The sequence below is a fragment of the Dipodomys ordii genome, unplaced genomic scaffold (genome assembly GCF_000151885.1).
Source record: "Dipodomys ordii isolate 6190 unplaced genomic scaffold, Dord_2.0 Scaffold1, whole genome shotgun sequence".
NCBI classification, from domain to species: Eukaryota; Metazoa; Chordata; class Mammalia; order Rodentia; family Heteromyidae; genus Dipodomys; species Dipodomys ordii.
The window spans coordinates 38,290,174-38,304,755 of NW_012267217.1; the positions used below are offsets into that span (position 1 = coordinate 38,290,174).

Here is a 14,582-nt window from a genome sequence, read left to right on the forward strand (position 1 = left end):
CTCTGAGTAAAAAACTTGGGGAAAATATTTGGAAAAGTCACTCGGGTGGAAGGTAGGCCTCAGGATCACAAAGAAGGCTAAAGCGCTCAGCGTGAGAGTAGAACAACAGTTTCTCATTTTTCCTCAGAAGGAGAGGAAAGAAAAAGAGATGGTGGAAGCTCAGAGGCCACAAGAATACTAGGAATTGCAGATTTTTGGGGGAGGGTTTGGCTTCCTATACATGAACCTAAAAATTGAAGCCAACTAGTTCTTAAAGAGTCTCTGGACATTCTGCTGACATGAGTCATACACGTGAATATATTGGTTCACAGGGTGGCTGCATATCTGACTTTATGTTCCAGGATATTAAGAAAATCATCGAGTGAGAGAAGGGGTGGCCTTGGTCAAAAAGAAATTTACTCTTTATCTGCTTATGTGACTGTAACCCCTTTCTGTACATCACCTTTACTATAACAATTTTAAAAAGGAAAAAAAAGCATCACCATTACTTACTTTTAAATCTGTTTATCTTTTTGGTATTTTTGAGTCTCTTTATGTTGTAGTCAAGCTGGCTCAGAACTCATTACATGGCTCAGGTTGACCTCAGACTTGTGACCCTCTCCACCTCAGCCCCCAGGTTGCTGGGATTATAGGTATGCTTCACAATGCTGGCTTAAGTCTTTTTCAGATATAGAGAATTAATGTCATTTTGTCTTAAGTAGTAGGCTAATATGGAGAAAAAAATAAGTAGAGATCTTAAAAAAAGATTAACAAAGTAAATAGCATTATATATAGAGTTCGTAGATATCCTGTTTCCTTAACCAAGAATGGGGAAAAGTCATCTTAAGCAGAGAAATTTTATACAATAGATTCTGTGAGTACTGAAATGAGTATTACACTTCTGGGATCAAATAAACTACTCCCCAAATCAGAAAGCACTTTCTCTTAAAGTTTATTGGCAAAATACAGGCACTAGATTAAGTCAAAATATGCTAGCAAATGAAAACCTAGACATGCCACAGGATATTAAGCAATACACTAAGAGGTACAATTGTGCTAATAGACTTAAGACTATTACTGTATAATATGCTCTTCAGGAATCATCTTCAAACAAAACTGCTCAGAGACCCCCTTAAAACAGCATTTTCAGGGGCTGGGAAGGTGGCTCAGTGGTAGAGTGCTTGCCTTGCATGCCTGAGGCCCTGGATTCAATTCCCCAGCACCACATAAGCAAAAAAGAAAAAAGCCAGAAGTGGCGCTGTGGCTCAAGTGGTAGAGCACTAACCTTGAGCTGAAGAGCTGAGGAACGCACCCAGGCCCAGAGTTCAGGCCCCATGACTGGACCCCCCCCCCAAAAAACAACAACAACAAAAAACAAAAAAAAACACCCCAGCATTTTCAACATAGCACTAAGGTATATACAACTTATAAAAACAGCAACAAAAAGAAAATCTGTGTTCTTATTTCTCTTTGTCCCCTGTAACAATAAAATGTGAATTGCTTTTGGTAGCTTAAATTCAAATACCTAAAAGTTATAGCACTTTAAGCTTTCAGAAGCATTAGTTCTCATGATAGGTGCCCAAAGCAAAATCAGCCAATATAGTTTTGGAATAAACAAAGTTATCACAAGCACCAGGACATGCAATCTTAAATGACCAGGAACAGGGTGTTTCTTTAAATAGTGATGATGTGTGCAGAATGGGGAAATTTTGTTACAAACATACTTATAAACACATGTAATTTTAGACTTATTCTAGAATTATCTATATATCTAAGATGTACTATTTTAATGTAGTTCTACTAGGCAACTATTCATATTATATTTATATAATATTGACATCGACCTCTTTTTTTTTTTTTGGAAAGTCGTGGGGCTTGAACTCTGGGCCTGGGTGCTGTCCTTCAGCTCTTCAGCTCAAGGCGAGCAGTCTACTGCTTGAGCCACAGCAGCACTTCTGGTTTTCTAGTGGTTTATTGGAGATAAGAGTCTCATGGACTTTCCCAGACAGCCCAGGCTGGCTGTTAACCATGATCCTCAAATCTCAGCCTCCTGAGTAGCTAGGATTACAGGCAAGAGCCACCAGTGCCCGGCTCAACCTGGTTTGTCTAAACCAGTTGTCACAACCATCTCCGGGTTTCAAGACATTGCTGTTTTGGGGCTGAGAATTCATAGGTAATAGATGGTTTTGGTTTCCAATGAAATTCAGGAAATAAATAAGAACAAATAATTTTCTAAGAAAAAATCTACTGGCTATTTGCAACTCAAGATAACAAAATTCTAAGCTTGAAGGAAACTCTCCTCTTCCACCAGCCATTAGTAACTAGGATCCCAAGCTGTTCACGATTCTCTCCTTAGGAATGTCATCTACTTCAACCTTCATTCCTAATTGCATGATACTTACTAAAATTTCTATCTCTAGCCCAAATTGACATTCTATATCTTCTTTTCCTTTTTCCATGAAATCTCAAGCCCTGACCCTCATGCTGTTTCTTTTTGTTTGGTTTTGAATTTTTGTTATTATTTTTAAATAGGTACATAAAGGAGTTGCTATTCAACAAAGCAGTTTATAAATACAATGCATCTTAGAAATGTCACCCCTTTCAACATTCTTACTTAGGCCTCCCAACCTACACCTTCTTCCACTTTTCTTAATTTTTTAGGTATGAACTGAATTTTTTTTGCCATTTAACAATGCACTTTATGTAAACATGGTAATGTAAACATGGTAAACAATTTATAATAAAATGACCAGAGCTGAGTTTCAAATGAAAAAATATGATAAAGAAATATATTCACATTTCTATTTCAAATTCATTCTTTTCTAATAACAATAACTAACACTGCCTAAGGACTTATTATACCTGGTGTTGAGTTAAATGTTTCCTGTATATAATCCCTTCCAATGCTCATCATAACTCCACCATGTACATATCACTATCACCATTTTGTAAACAAGCATTCAGGATTAATTGAAAATGACTTTGCCAAAGCTAGTAAGAGCCAAGCACAGAAACAAGTCTGCTTTTAAAGTTGGGACCTCTAACCTCAGGTCTCAAGTCAAAGAGACTAGGAGTGTTTATGAAGTTTGAAAAAGTCTGACACAATTCTAACACAACCCTATCTCTCCATTAAAAGAATACAAACACATCTTACTATTGAATAAAGAAGAAAAAACAAACAATTTTTTTCTCAAGTAGTATATATATGTTTTTTGTTTTCTCAGTCCTGGGGTTTGAACTCAGGGTCTCATGGCTGTCATGCTTGCTAGGAAGGAACTTTACTACTTGAGCCATTCTCCCAACTTCTTTCCTTTAGTTATTTTGGAGGTAAGATCTTAAGGTTCCCCCCCTCCAGACTCAGCCTGGACTATGATCTTATTTATACTTCCTGGAAATGACCTGAGATAGAAGTGTACATGACCACACCTAGCTATTGGTTGAAATAAGGTTTTGCTAACTTTTTGCCCAGACTGGTCTCAAGCCACAATACTTCTCTTAAGGAGCTGAGATTATAGCATAAACCATCATGCCCAGCCTGTATATGCTTTTAAAAACTAGTCTCAAAAACTGGTAATAGCCAGGTGCCAGTGGCTCATGCTTGTAATCCTAGCTGCTCAGAAGGCTGAGATTTGAGGATTGTGTTTTAAAGCCAGCCCAGGCAGGAAAGTTTTCGAGACTCTATCTCCACCAGAAAACTGGAAGTGGTGCTGTGGCTCAAGTGGTAGAGAACTCACCTTGAGCTAAAGAGCTGAGGGATAATGCCCAGACCCAGAGTTCAAGCCCCATGACCTACCAAACAAAAAACAAAACAAAACAAAAACCCCCCAAAACTGGTTATATTGGCCAGGTGCAATCCTATCTACTCAGGAGGCTGAGATCTGAGGATTGAGATTCAAAGCTAGCTAGAGAAGAAAAACCTGTGAGACTTTAAATCTTCAATTAATTACCAAAAATCAGAAGTGGAACTGTGGCTCAAGTGGTCAGAGCACAAAAGCTCAGGGACAGCAATCAGGTCCTGAGTTCAAGCCCCAGGACTAGTACCAAAAAAAAAAAAAAGGTTAATTGTATTTACAACAAGGCAGAGTAATCTGTATGTATGGACATCATTCACCTCCTTAAAGGGATAATTTGATCTGAATTTGATTCTGCCTTTTTTTAAATTTAAGTAGTATTATTGAGAAAGAGTCCTGTATGTCTTTAAGGCCACCCTTGAATTTGCTATGTAGCCCAAGATTGGCCTTAAGCTCAAAATCCTCCTCTCTCCCTCCTGAGTATTGGGATTAAATGCATGTAGCACCATTCTCCAGCTTAATTTCTATCTTCAAATGGAATATTCTACATTATATGAAATAATACAGGTCTGGGATTGTGGCTTAGTGGCAGAGTACTTGTCTAGCATGCATGAGGCCCTAGGTTCAATTGCTCAGTACCACATAAACAAACAAAAAGCCATTAAATAAATCATAATTTAAAAATAAAATTTATTATTTGCCATAAATTGAAAATAATTCCATTACTTATTTTAAGCTATTGAACATAATAGGTGTGATAAATAAAAATGTTTTTATTCCAAGAAACGAAGTCCACTTATATGTTATTATCTTATAAATAGCACACATCCAATAAACACCTATTAAATGAACGAATCAGACTGTAGTCTAATTGTAGTATGTAGTAAGAAAAACTGAACTACTTGAGAAATACAAGATTTGTAACACTTGAAAATTGAAAGTTTGCTTACTGCAATTTACAAAAAAACTTACTTAAACCTTAAATAGGTTTCAGTAAGAGTTAAGTGTATGTTCAGAGTTATACCAAATAACCTAAACATTCCCTAGAGATGGAACTGACAGCATTGTAGCAAAAATTAAACATTTTTATTATTTTTTATTTTATTTTTGTTTTATTTTCAAACAGCAAGGTGTTTTCCACCAAAAGACATGATAATGAGTCTAATAAACTGAGATGGAGGAAAAGAATGGCCTTAGAATAGCCTGAAAATATTTTGATGACTCAGGATCATTACTATGAATAGTGATTACTCTATAGGTTATATATGTATATGTAATAATATAATAAAGGCCCATAGGCTTTTGAAGAGTTTGTTTTCACTGCCCTAAATGGTTCCAAAGTCTGCATTTTTGAGATTTAAATTCACTTCTAATTTTGTTTCCTCTCTCCCAGTGAGGCTAGCGATAATTACTCTTCACATTGTCAACATGCCTCTCCCCTTTCTAACCTGCTGTTACTCTAAGAAACTAGATAACCAGGTTATCAAAGAACCTGAAAGGTATTCTGTTTGAGACTGAACCCCAGGACCTGGTTTTCTCCCTATGTCTTTCATGTCTCCAGCACTAGGGATTGAGCTGGCATTCTTTTCTTTCCCTGGCACTGTCACCAAGAGCTTTTCTCACCTGTTCTTTTTAGTAGACTGGGTATGAATAAATGCCCTTTGTTCTTTTATTAGTGTCTCCTCCAAATTATAAGATGTCCTCTCTCCCTTTGTGATAAGTTTACTCTTACTTGAGTTAAGGAATTATGGAGTGGATTACAAAAAAAGTTTAAGTGAAATATCACTAAGTCCTGATTCAGTAACTACTACTTTTTGAGTCTTCTTGGATTTTCCCAGAAGACATGCTTGTCTCTCATTCCCAAAAGAAAAGATGCTTTGTCATTTCTCCCTCCTACACTGACTTGAAGGAAGTTTTTTTTTTTTGGCATGTTCAAAATGAAATAGTAACTGACAAACTATATATTTGATTATTAACTTACTGATTAAAATGTCAATACATAATAGAAGTAATTTTTTGAACAAAGTTGATTACTGATATATTTTTCAGGCCAACAACTAAATAAATTTCCTTGGAAAGCAAAATCAAACTAAGATTTAATATTCTAAAGAAAATACTGAGTGTGTGCTAGGGGCTTACACTGAGTAGCTAGTGGTCCAAACTAATAATCCTAGCTACTCAGGAGGCTGAGTAAGATGGCTTTGAAGCCATCATAGGCAGATAAGTTTGTGAGACTCTAGCTCCAAAATAACCAGCAAAAAACAGAGTTGAAGGAATAGTTGAAGTGGTAGAGTGCTAGCCTACTAAACACAAAACCCTGAGTTCAAACCCCAGTACTACCAAAGGGGAAAATAAGGATACTGTATTTGTTTTATGAAAAGCAGTATTAAAGGAGGGCAGGGTGGTGTCATCTGATAATCCCAGCACTCAGGAGGCTGAGAGAGGAATGCCAACTTCAAGATCAGCCTGAGCTTTGCAGCAAGATTCTGTCACAAACAAAACAAAACAGCAACTCTATATAGAAGAATTTGGTGTTAGAGTTCTGTCATTTTTATAGCAGTAATACACTATCAACTTTTCTTATAATTACTAAAACAACTGAATCTTTCTCTGGATCTCTATTAAGCATTTCTAGCTGATTATGAATGCATTAAAATACATTTAAAAAGTTTCATATCAAATAAGAAATGATCAGATACCAGTTTAAAATTCATGGCTGCAAATACAAGCCTCATTTATAGCCTTTCAACTTTGACTAAAAGAAAACTAAGGCAAATTCAATGGTTGATTTAAGCTTCCTACTAGCTGAGAAAGATGAGAAGCATTGAAAAGCTATGCTTTGTTTTCTAGTTGTTAAATTATATGCTTTACGAAGAGCAGTTGTTCAGAGACGTGTTTGCTGTCTTCCACCTCCTCTCTTTCTTTACACAGAGTGCTCTTTCTTAACCAACAAGCTTCCCTTTGTTTTGATTTACATTACAGCCTGAATAGCAAGCATCCCCTATCCCATTCCTCACCCCAGGCCCCAGCACTGTACAAGACATGGCTACAGTGAAAAGCAGTGAGGGCAGAGAGCACAGTTTATGGCTCTGATCCCAAATACTACTTACTTTGCTTCAGTGCTGAATTTTATCAGCCCACTTTCCAAATTGACTCGTATTTGAATTATCAATTAAATTCTCCTGAAAGCCACAAAACCATGTAGAAGGGGGTTGTTGCAAATTCAGTCCATCAACCAAGGGCTTCACACCACAAGCAGACCCTCTGTGGTCCTCTTACATGTCCTTTCTCTTTTTAAACAATTCCACACCACATCTTTCTCATGTGACCATTTCTCTCATTCTTCCCACCAAATAAATCCATGCTATCTAAAGTTACCGTGCCCTCCCAACTCTGAGGATACCCTTAATCATGGCCATGCCTATTTGTTGATGGTACAAATTAGTGATCCTCTCAGAAGAAAATGATGGTAGACATAAAAAGGGTAGGGGGAGAAAATTCTTATCATACATCTTTCCATTTCCACATATATACATATGTGTGTATATATACACACATATATACACATGTATATACATACATAGGCATATATGTATATACACACATACATACACATGTATATACATACATATATGTATACACCATTACAAATAATAAAATGAGTTACTTAACAGTGTTTACTCCTGCCTTCTTTAAATCTTGTTCTATAGGTTATCCTCTCTTCCACAAGCTTCTTCCTTGGCTTATTAACATGCTCAACATCTTTACAAAAATATATACATTTATTTGTTTGTTTGTGGTGGTAATACAGGGCTTCATGTTTGCTAGGTGTTCTACTGTTTTTGTATCCTATTATTAAGCCAGCCCTCCACCCCTATTTTTGCACTGGTTATTTATTTATTTTAGAAGTTCTCACATTTGAATTCAGCCTCATACTCGTTGGCTTTGCTTACTGGCAGATGCTCTACCATTTAAGCCATGACTAGTCCAGCAGTTTGCTGGTTAATTGGAGATGGAGTTTTGAAGACTTTGCTTCCCATATCCCAGCCACTGGCACAGGGCTTATACTGGGCTTCCTGTCCAGGCACATGATCTTCCCATTTTATACTTTCTACGGTAGCTGGAATAACAAGTGCACACTACTCTGTCTAGCTTCTTTTGTCAAGAATGAATCTCAGTTTTTCTGATCAGGCTTGCCTGAAACTGCAATTTTCTCAATCTCAAACCCTTGAACTAATGATTCTCTTGCTTTAGCTTCCAAAGTGCTGGAATTGTAGGCATGTGTCACCATTCCAGTCAAAATTTTCTGTTTTACAGAAACCAGATAAAAGTACAAATAACTTCTTTTTTCCAAGACTTTGAGTTCCCTGCTAGCTATTACTCTCTAAGGAGATGCACACTCAGGTTTCTCCAAAGAGTATTCTCATTTTTTCTTCCTCATCTCTCATTTATACCTTAAACATACTATACTTTGGTTTCTTCTGAAACTACTTTTTTCCCCTCCACTAATAATCTTTGCTAACCTATCCAACCAGACCTTCTTAGTGGTCCCATCCTTCTGGTTCAGTATTGTTAATGATTTCCTACTTTTACTTTCCTTTCCCACTTTCTTAGAGCCTACCCCTTCAGATGCCTATTCACTAGATCACCCAGCTCCCTCCTCCTGATCCTTAAATTTGAAATTTTCCAGAGTTCAACTGTGACCACATTTTTGCTCTTATTGCTGTTGGATTTTGTTTTCATATACCTTTTTGTCAGACAACCACTGCCACAGTCTAAACTACTATTGGGAATGTAAATAACTTCCAATCTGGCTTTTCAGACTTCCTTTTGAGTTCTATTCAAATTTCCCACAAGATGATTCAAATCCACTGATTCCTCCTTCCTCACCCTGCCATATTCAGTACATCAAAAAATCCTTTAAGGCCTACTACTAGTACATATCTTAAATTAACTCGCTTTGCTCTATCATCTCTTTCAGTATCCTCGTTCAAGCCATTATCATCTTCACCTATAAGCTAATTTCCTAAAAAAGACTCCATGCTCAAGTCTCTTATTCTTCTTCCTACCCTATAAGGCAGCAAGAATCATGTTTTTAAAACAGAGTCCTTTCATTTATTTATATATTTTTTCTTGTGCCAGTACTAGGGCTTGAACTCAGGGTCTCATACTCTCACTTTTTCAATCAAAGCTGAGCCTTCTTATTTGCAGTCAGTTGCAGAGATAATTGGTGCTGTCACTTCTTTCACCTCCTGTCACTCTGTGGGCCTCTACAACGGGGGGTCACTACCAAATAATCTTGTTTCCTATACATTATATGATGACCACTTCCCAGCTTAGAAGGCTAGTGGCTCATGTCTGCAATCCTAGCTACACAGGAGGGTAGCTGGCCAGTCTGGCCAGAAAATTCCATGAGACTTTATCTCCAAAATAACTAGCTAAAAAGCTGGGCTGGGGACATGGCTCAAGTGCAGAGCACCATGTCAGCAAGAAAGCAAGTGCAAATCCATGAGTTCAAACTTGAGTATCAGTAAATGAATTGTTTTCCTTTCCTAAAAGATAACAACATCTGACACCCACTTCACTCACTCAGGCTTGAAATCTCTCCATTTTCCTTTCCTTTACGTCCTGAGATTTCTCATCTCGCAAGCTTCTCATCTTCCACAACTTCCTTCATCAATGAGCCAAAAGAAAGGACAGCCTTCATTGGCTTCCTAGACACACCAGAAATTCTCAGTCCTGTAACTCTGTTCAAGCTATTTCTTCTACATCTAACATTGTCTTCCAATTCTACATATTCAAATTCTCATGATATCATTTGTCATGAATGCCATTTTTGTCAACCTAGCCTTTCCAGAAATTCCAATAAAAATTCAGAATTTTCTCATCACCTTACTTTTCACTACAACATTTTAAACCTCTCATTATAGTTGCTCATCTCCTCTGATATACTGTTAATTCTCTTCAGCAAATACACTCCCTTCCTTTTGTTCATTCTTCTCCCCTTTTCTTACAAGTAAAGATCTGGAAATATTATATAGCAACAGCATAGTATTGGGTTAGCAACATAGTCTGTGAAAACAGAATGCCTCAGTTTGATTTTTAACTCTGTTGTTTATTAGCTATGTGACCTTGGACAAGTTGCTGACCTCTTTCTGTTTCTGTATATTTGTGTACAAAATTAAGATTAATAGGCAGGCACCAATGGCTCATGTCTGTAATCTTAACTACTCAGAAGGCTGACTACTCTGAAGATTGCAGTTGAAAGGCAGCCCAGGCAGGGAAGTCCATGAGAATCTCATTTCCAATTAACCACCAAAATGCTGGAAGGGGAGCTATAGCTCAAGTGGTAGAGAATTAGCCTTGAGCACAAAAGGTCAGGGCCAGTGCCCAGGTCCTGAGTTCAAACCCCAGGACCTGCACACCCACAAAAATGCAGATTAATAATAGGTATTTCATAAAGCTGTCACAGGATTGGACTTAGGACAGTATAAGTACCCTAGAAGTATCTATTAGATACATAAAATCACCCTTTAGGCTGGAAAATTACTGAATATTCTGTGATTGGTTTATAAAACTTTATGATCTACATAAGGAAAGCAAAGTCTCAAAGGCAAAGTCAGTGCTTAGGTACAAACAGCTATATACAAACTCTTTCCAAATTTTCCTATGTAGGCCCTGTGCCTTTTATGGTATACTTTACATTAACAATGCTTTGGTTTTAGTTTGTATTGGAATGTAATATAGATGGCAATAGCCATCGACATTGGATCTCCATGAATCCTGCCTTAGCCCTGCCTTAGCCACAAAGCTCAGAACAGTCTTTGTAAATGTTTTTCAATGGTACAAACCCCTACTGATAAAGGTAAAACCCCCCTGTGATCTCATGAGAAATCATCCTAAAATGCTCCAGCCTAGTCTTTTGATTTATGCTATTTAATTTTTTTATTATCTTTAACTAGGTGTTCATGGGGTTCTGATTCAACATGTCCATATGAGCACAATTCCAGCCTAGTGTTATCTTCATTCTCAAAACTCCCTTCTGAAGCCAGTCACCGGTGGCTCACCTCTATAACCCTAGGTACTCAGGAGGTTGAGATCTGAGAACATGCTTTGAAGCCAGCCCAGTCAGGAAAAGTCCATGAGACTCTTACCTCTCATTAACTACCTAAAAACTGGAAGTGGAGCTGTGGCTCAAAGTGGTAAAGCACTAGCCTTGAGCAAAACTCCTCAGGGACAGGACCCAGGCCCTTAGTTCACACTCCACAACTGACAAACAACAACAACAACAAACAAACCAAAAATCTTTCTTCTCCCTATGAAATTCGACTGACTTAGTCAGACCTTTTTAATGTTATTCCTTTTTGTGCACAACACTGAGGCTGTGATAGCAAGATAGCACAGACTTAACAAAAACTTATTTTCTCATAATTCTGGAGGCTGGAAATTCAAGATCAGGACATTGGCAGGTTTGGCTTCCGAGGCCTCTCCTTGGCTTTCTTGATACATCCTTACATGGTCTTCTTCTGGGTGAATGCATCTCTCTTTGTGTCTTCTTATAAGATCACCTGTCAGATTAGATTAGGTCTCACTGCAATGACCCCATTTTAATTTAGTCTCCTCAAAAGTCAAGCAAATACATTCACATTATGAGTTTATGATGTTAGGACTTCCACATAAGAATTTAACAAGGGCAGAATTTAGCCTATAACAATCTGTACCCCATTTCTCTGGCTAGGCTAAATTCCAAGACTAGCCCAAGCCTTCATCCAGGCTGACTACAGTGCCTTCTCACTTGCTCCCATACTATATCTGCACACTGCTGTCCTACTGCTCAGCTCACTAACAAAACTGTTTTTTCCATTTTCAGAATCTCTTCCTTAACAATGAAGACTATATCCTGACACAAAGCACAGTGGGCAATAAAGATTTTTATTAATGAAAAAGACAAAAGAATATGGATCTTGAAGTAAGGGACATAAGGGTTCAAATACTGATTCCACTTTTTACTGATTTTGCAGGATTGGTCAAGTTAATTAATGCTGACATTTCCATTCTAAATAGTTATAATAAAAAATTCAATTATGCTGGGTGCCAATGGCTCACACCTGTAACCCTAGATACTCAGGAGGCTGAGATCTGCAGATCATGGTTCAAAGCAAGCTGGGGCAAGAAAATCTGTGAGACTCATCTTCAATTAACAATCAGAAAACCAGAAGTGGTGCTGTGGCTCAAGTGGTAGAGTGCTGGCCTTAAGCTGAAGAGCTCAAGGACAGCACCCAGGCCCAAGTTCAAGCCTCACGACAGATCCCATCCCCCCCCCAAAAAAAGATTGAATTACAATATAAACACTGAATTAAATAATGGTACATAGTAGGTGCTCGTATATTAAGTATTTGATCTTGCCTGATTTGACTCCCACTTATACCACTCAGTAGCTAAATGACCTTTTTTTTTTAATAGACAGGCAACTAAAACAAATAGAATAGTATGTTAGTTGCCTACCTATTTAAAAAACACACAGTTCTATTAAGAGGATAAGTTAACATATGTAAAACACTTTGTTAGATATGTAACATGCAGGATTATATTAATATTTATCCTTATTCTTTCAAGAACAATGAAGTTCTGAACAGGTATGATTGTACTTGTACTACTAAATCATTCTACTGTTACTTGAATGTCTCAAGTCTCTTTCTAAACTACACAAGATAAACTAAAGAGGTTCAAAATCCCTTATATTGGTATTTGATATATTTTTGGAACTGAAATAAAGTTTTTAAGAATCTTACCTTTCTACTTTGTGACTACAAATATTAACCATTTGCAGTAGAGAAAAATACTCTTTGGCTCATACTTTTTAAGAGGAGAACCATAAAAACCAGTGAACTGGAAAAGACCTCTCTGCTGAAAGTCCAATCCTATCATTTCTTATGTAAATACACTGAGGTAGATTTGGAATGGGTTGCTTAGGCTCTTAATGAGTAGCTCTGTGAGGAATGGTAATTATACATAGAGAGAACAATTTGTTCAAAAGTACTAAGGTAGTAGTTCATAACTTGCCCTAGATACTCAAGGTGTATTGGAGAACCAGTATTAGGAAACCATACTGAAAACTTTTTTTTTGGTCGGTCAAGGGGCCTGAACTCTGGGCCTGGGCGCTGTCCCTCAGCTCTTCATCTCAAGGCTAGCGCTCTACCACTTGAGCCACAGCGCCACTTCCGGCTTTTTCTGCTTATGTGGTGCTGAGGAATCGAACCCAGGGCTTCATGCATGCAAGGCAAGCACTCTACCACTGAGCCATCTTCCCAGCCCTGAAAACTCTTTTGAACCATTTGGCTTTTAAGGTCTGGAGTTTCTTTTTTTTATGGTCTGTAATTTCTGAAGTAGGTAAAATTTACAAAGCAGATCTAGATCTAAATTTTCACTTGTTATATAAATGAAATGTGTGAGATCCCAAATAGCCCAACAGGTTTGTTAAAGTGATTTAAATGAACTACATATGTACAGCTCGTGCCTGGGGTGCCAGGCAGATTCAAGTACTCAAGTGTTAGTTGTTTCCCATCCCCTCCTTCTATACGAATAAAAAATTGTGAGATTATAAAAGTCTTTCATATTGTGTATGTTTGCTAAATGTCTGCCATTCGCTGGACATTAATTTTAAAAACAGGAAGCTGGAATCACTGTTCTAATGATAAAGCTTCTTCATCCCTGCCCTTCCTCACCACCAAATGTCCTTCACCATTTGTTTTGAAGTGTCATGTCACCACCATTAACATGCTATTTGGAGATCACTGTAGGTCAGACTTCCAATTCAAAAGCAAAGGTTTGAAGGCCACAAAAAGGATTTACTGAAACAGACTAAACCGGGAGACGGCTTCATTTCGTTTCTAGGGTCTATTTCAACAGGATAAATTTCAAATGAAAAGCTACATTTTTTTTTTCGGTTCACAAATGGCAAGTGCAGAAGGTGCATGAACAAGAAACCGACCTCACCCCTATTACTGTGACCCAGAATTGTCTTCTCTCAGGGAGAGGATTATTTTTGTGCTGGTACTGATTTGAAGACATCTGTCAACAACTGTTTCTTTTAAAAGACTTGTGGCTTCAGGCTCTATTGCAGAGAAAAGCCCACCACAGAAAGGGCTCTTTCCGTCCTCCAGTTTACGCCACAGATGGTGAGCGAGGATTAAGGTTTCACGTCCAGACACTTAAGCCTCTCATCCTCAAAGACGAGGCTCCAGATGGATGCTGTCTGGCGGAGGCTGAGAGGCTGCCAATCCCCGAGGTGCAGATGGGGTGCCTGACGAGGCCGGAGCTCAGCAACCCCTTCCCCACCACCACCCCGCTTGGCAGCCTTCCCGCCTCGGGCCCCAGCGTCCGCGCGCGACCCCCGAGATGCCGAGGGCCGCCGGGCGGGGACCCCGCGCGTCCGCCTTCCAGGGAGCTTGGAAAGGGCAAGCCGGAGTCGCGCGCGGAAAGGCTACTACTCACCGGACTGGCACGGCGTCCTCGGCTCTCGGTCCGTCCGCCCTCTGTCAGGAAGAAACCCCCAAAGCAGCGGCAGCCCGGGAGCCGCGGCCCCAGCGACCGCGGCTGTCAGTAACCACCCGGGCGTGGCAGGGACAGGCGGGAGACCTCACCACATCATCAGCCGGCGACCTTGCCTCGGCAGCGACGCAGGGTCAGCTGCAGCACCCACCCCCCCCCCCCCCCCCCCCCCCCCCTGGGAAGCTTGAAGGAGACCCACTCTCCCAGCAGCCTCCACGGTACCAGCGCACGACCTCCTGGGAACTGTAGTTTCCACTAGCC

At 39.0% G+C, this 14,582-nt stretch overlaps 1 protein-coding gene across 1 annotated transcript in view; it reads right to left on the minus strand.

The window, feature by feature from the left end:
- Trak2 (trafficking protein, kinesin binding 2) overlaps positions 1 to 14,514 on the minus strand; it is a 57,145-nt gene extending 42,631 nt beyond the window's left edge. Inside the window, exon 1 of the mRNA XM_013010098.1 lies at positions 14,265 to 14,514. The gene's annotated coding sequence lies outside the window, so the exon portion shown is untranslated. The remainder of the gene's footprint in view (positions 1 to 14,264) is intronic.
- Positions 14,515 to 14,582: the final 68 nt, after the last annotated feature.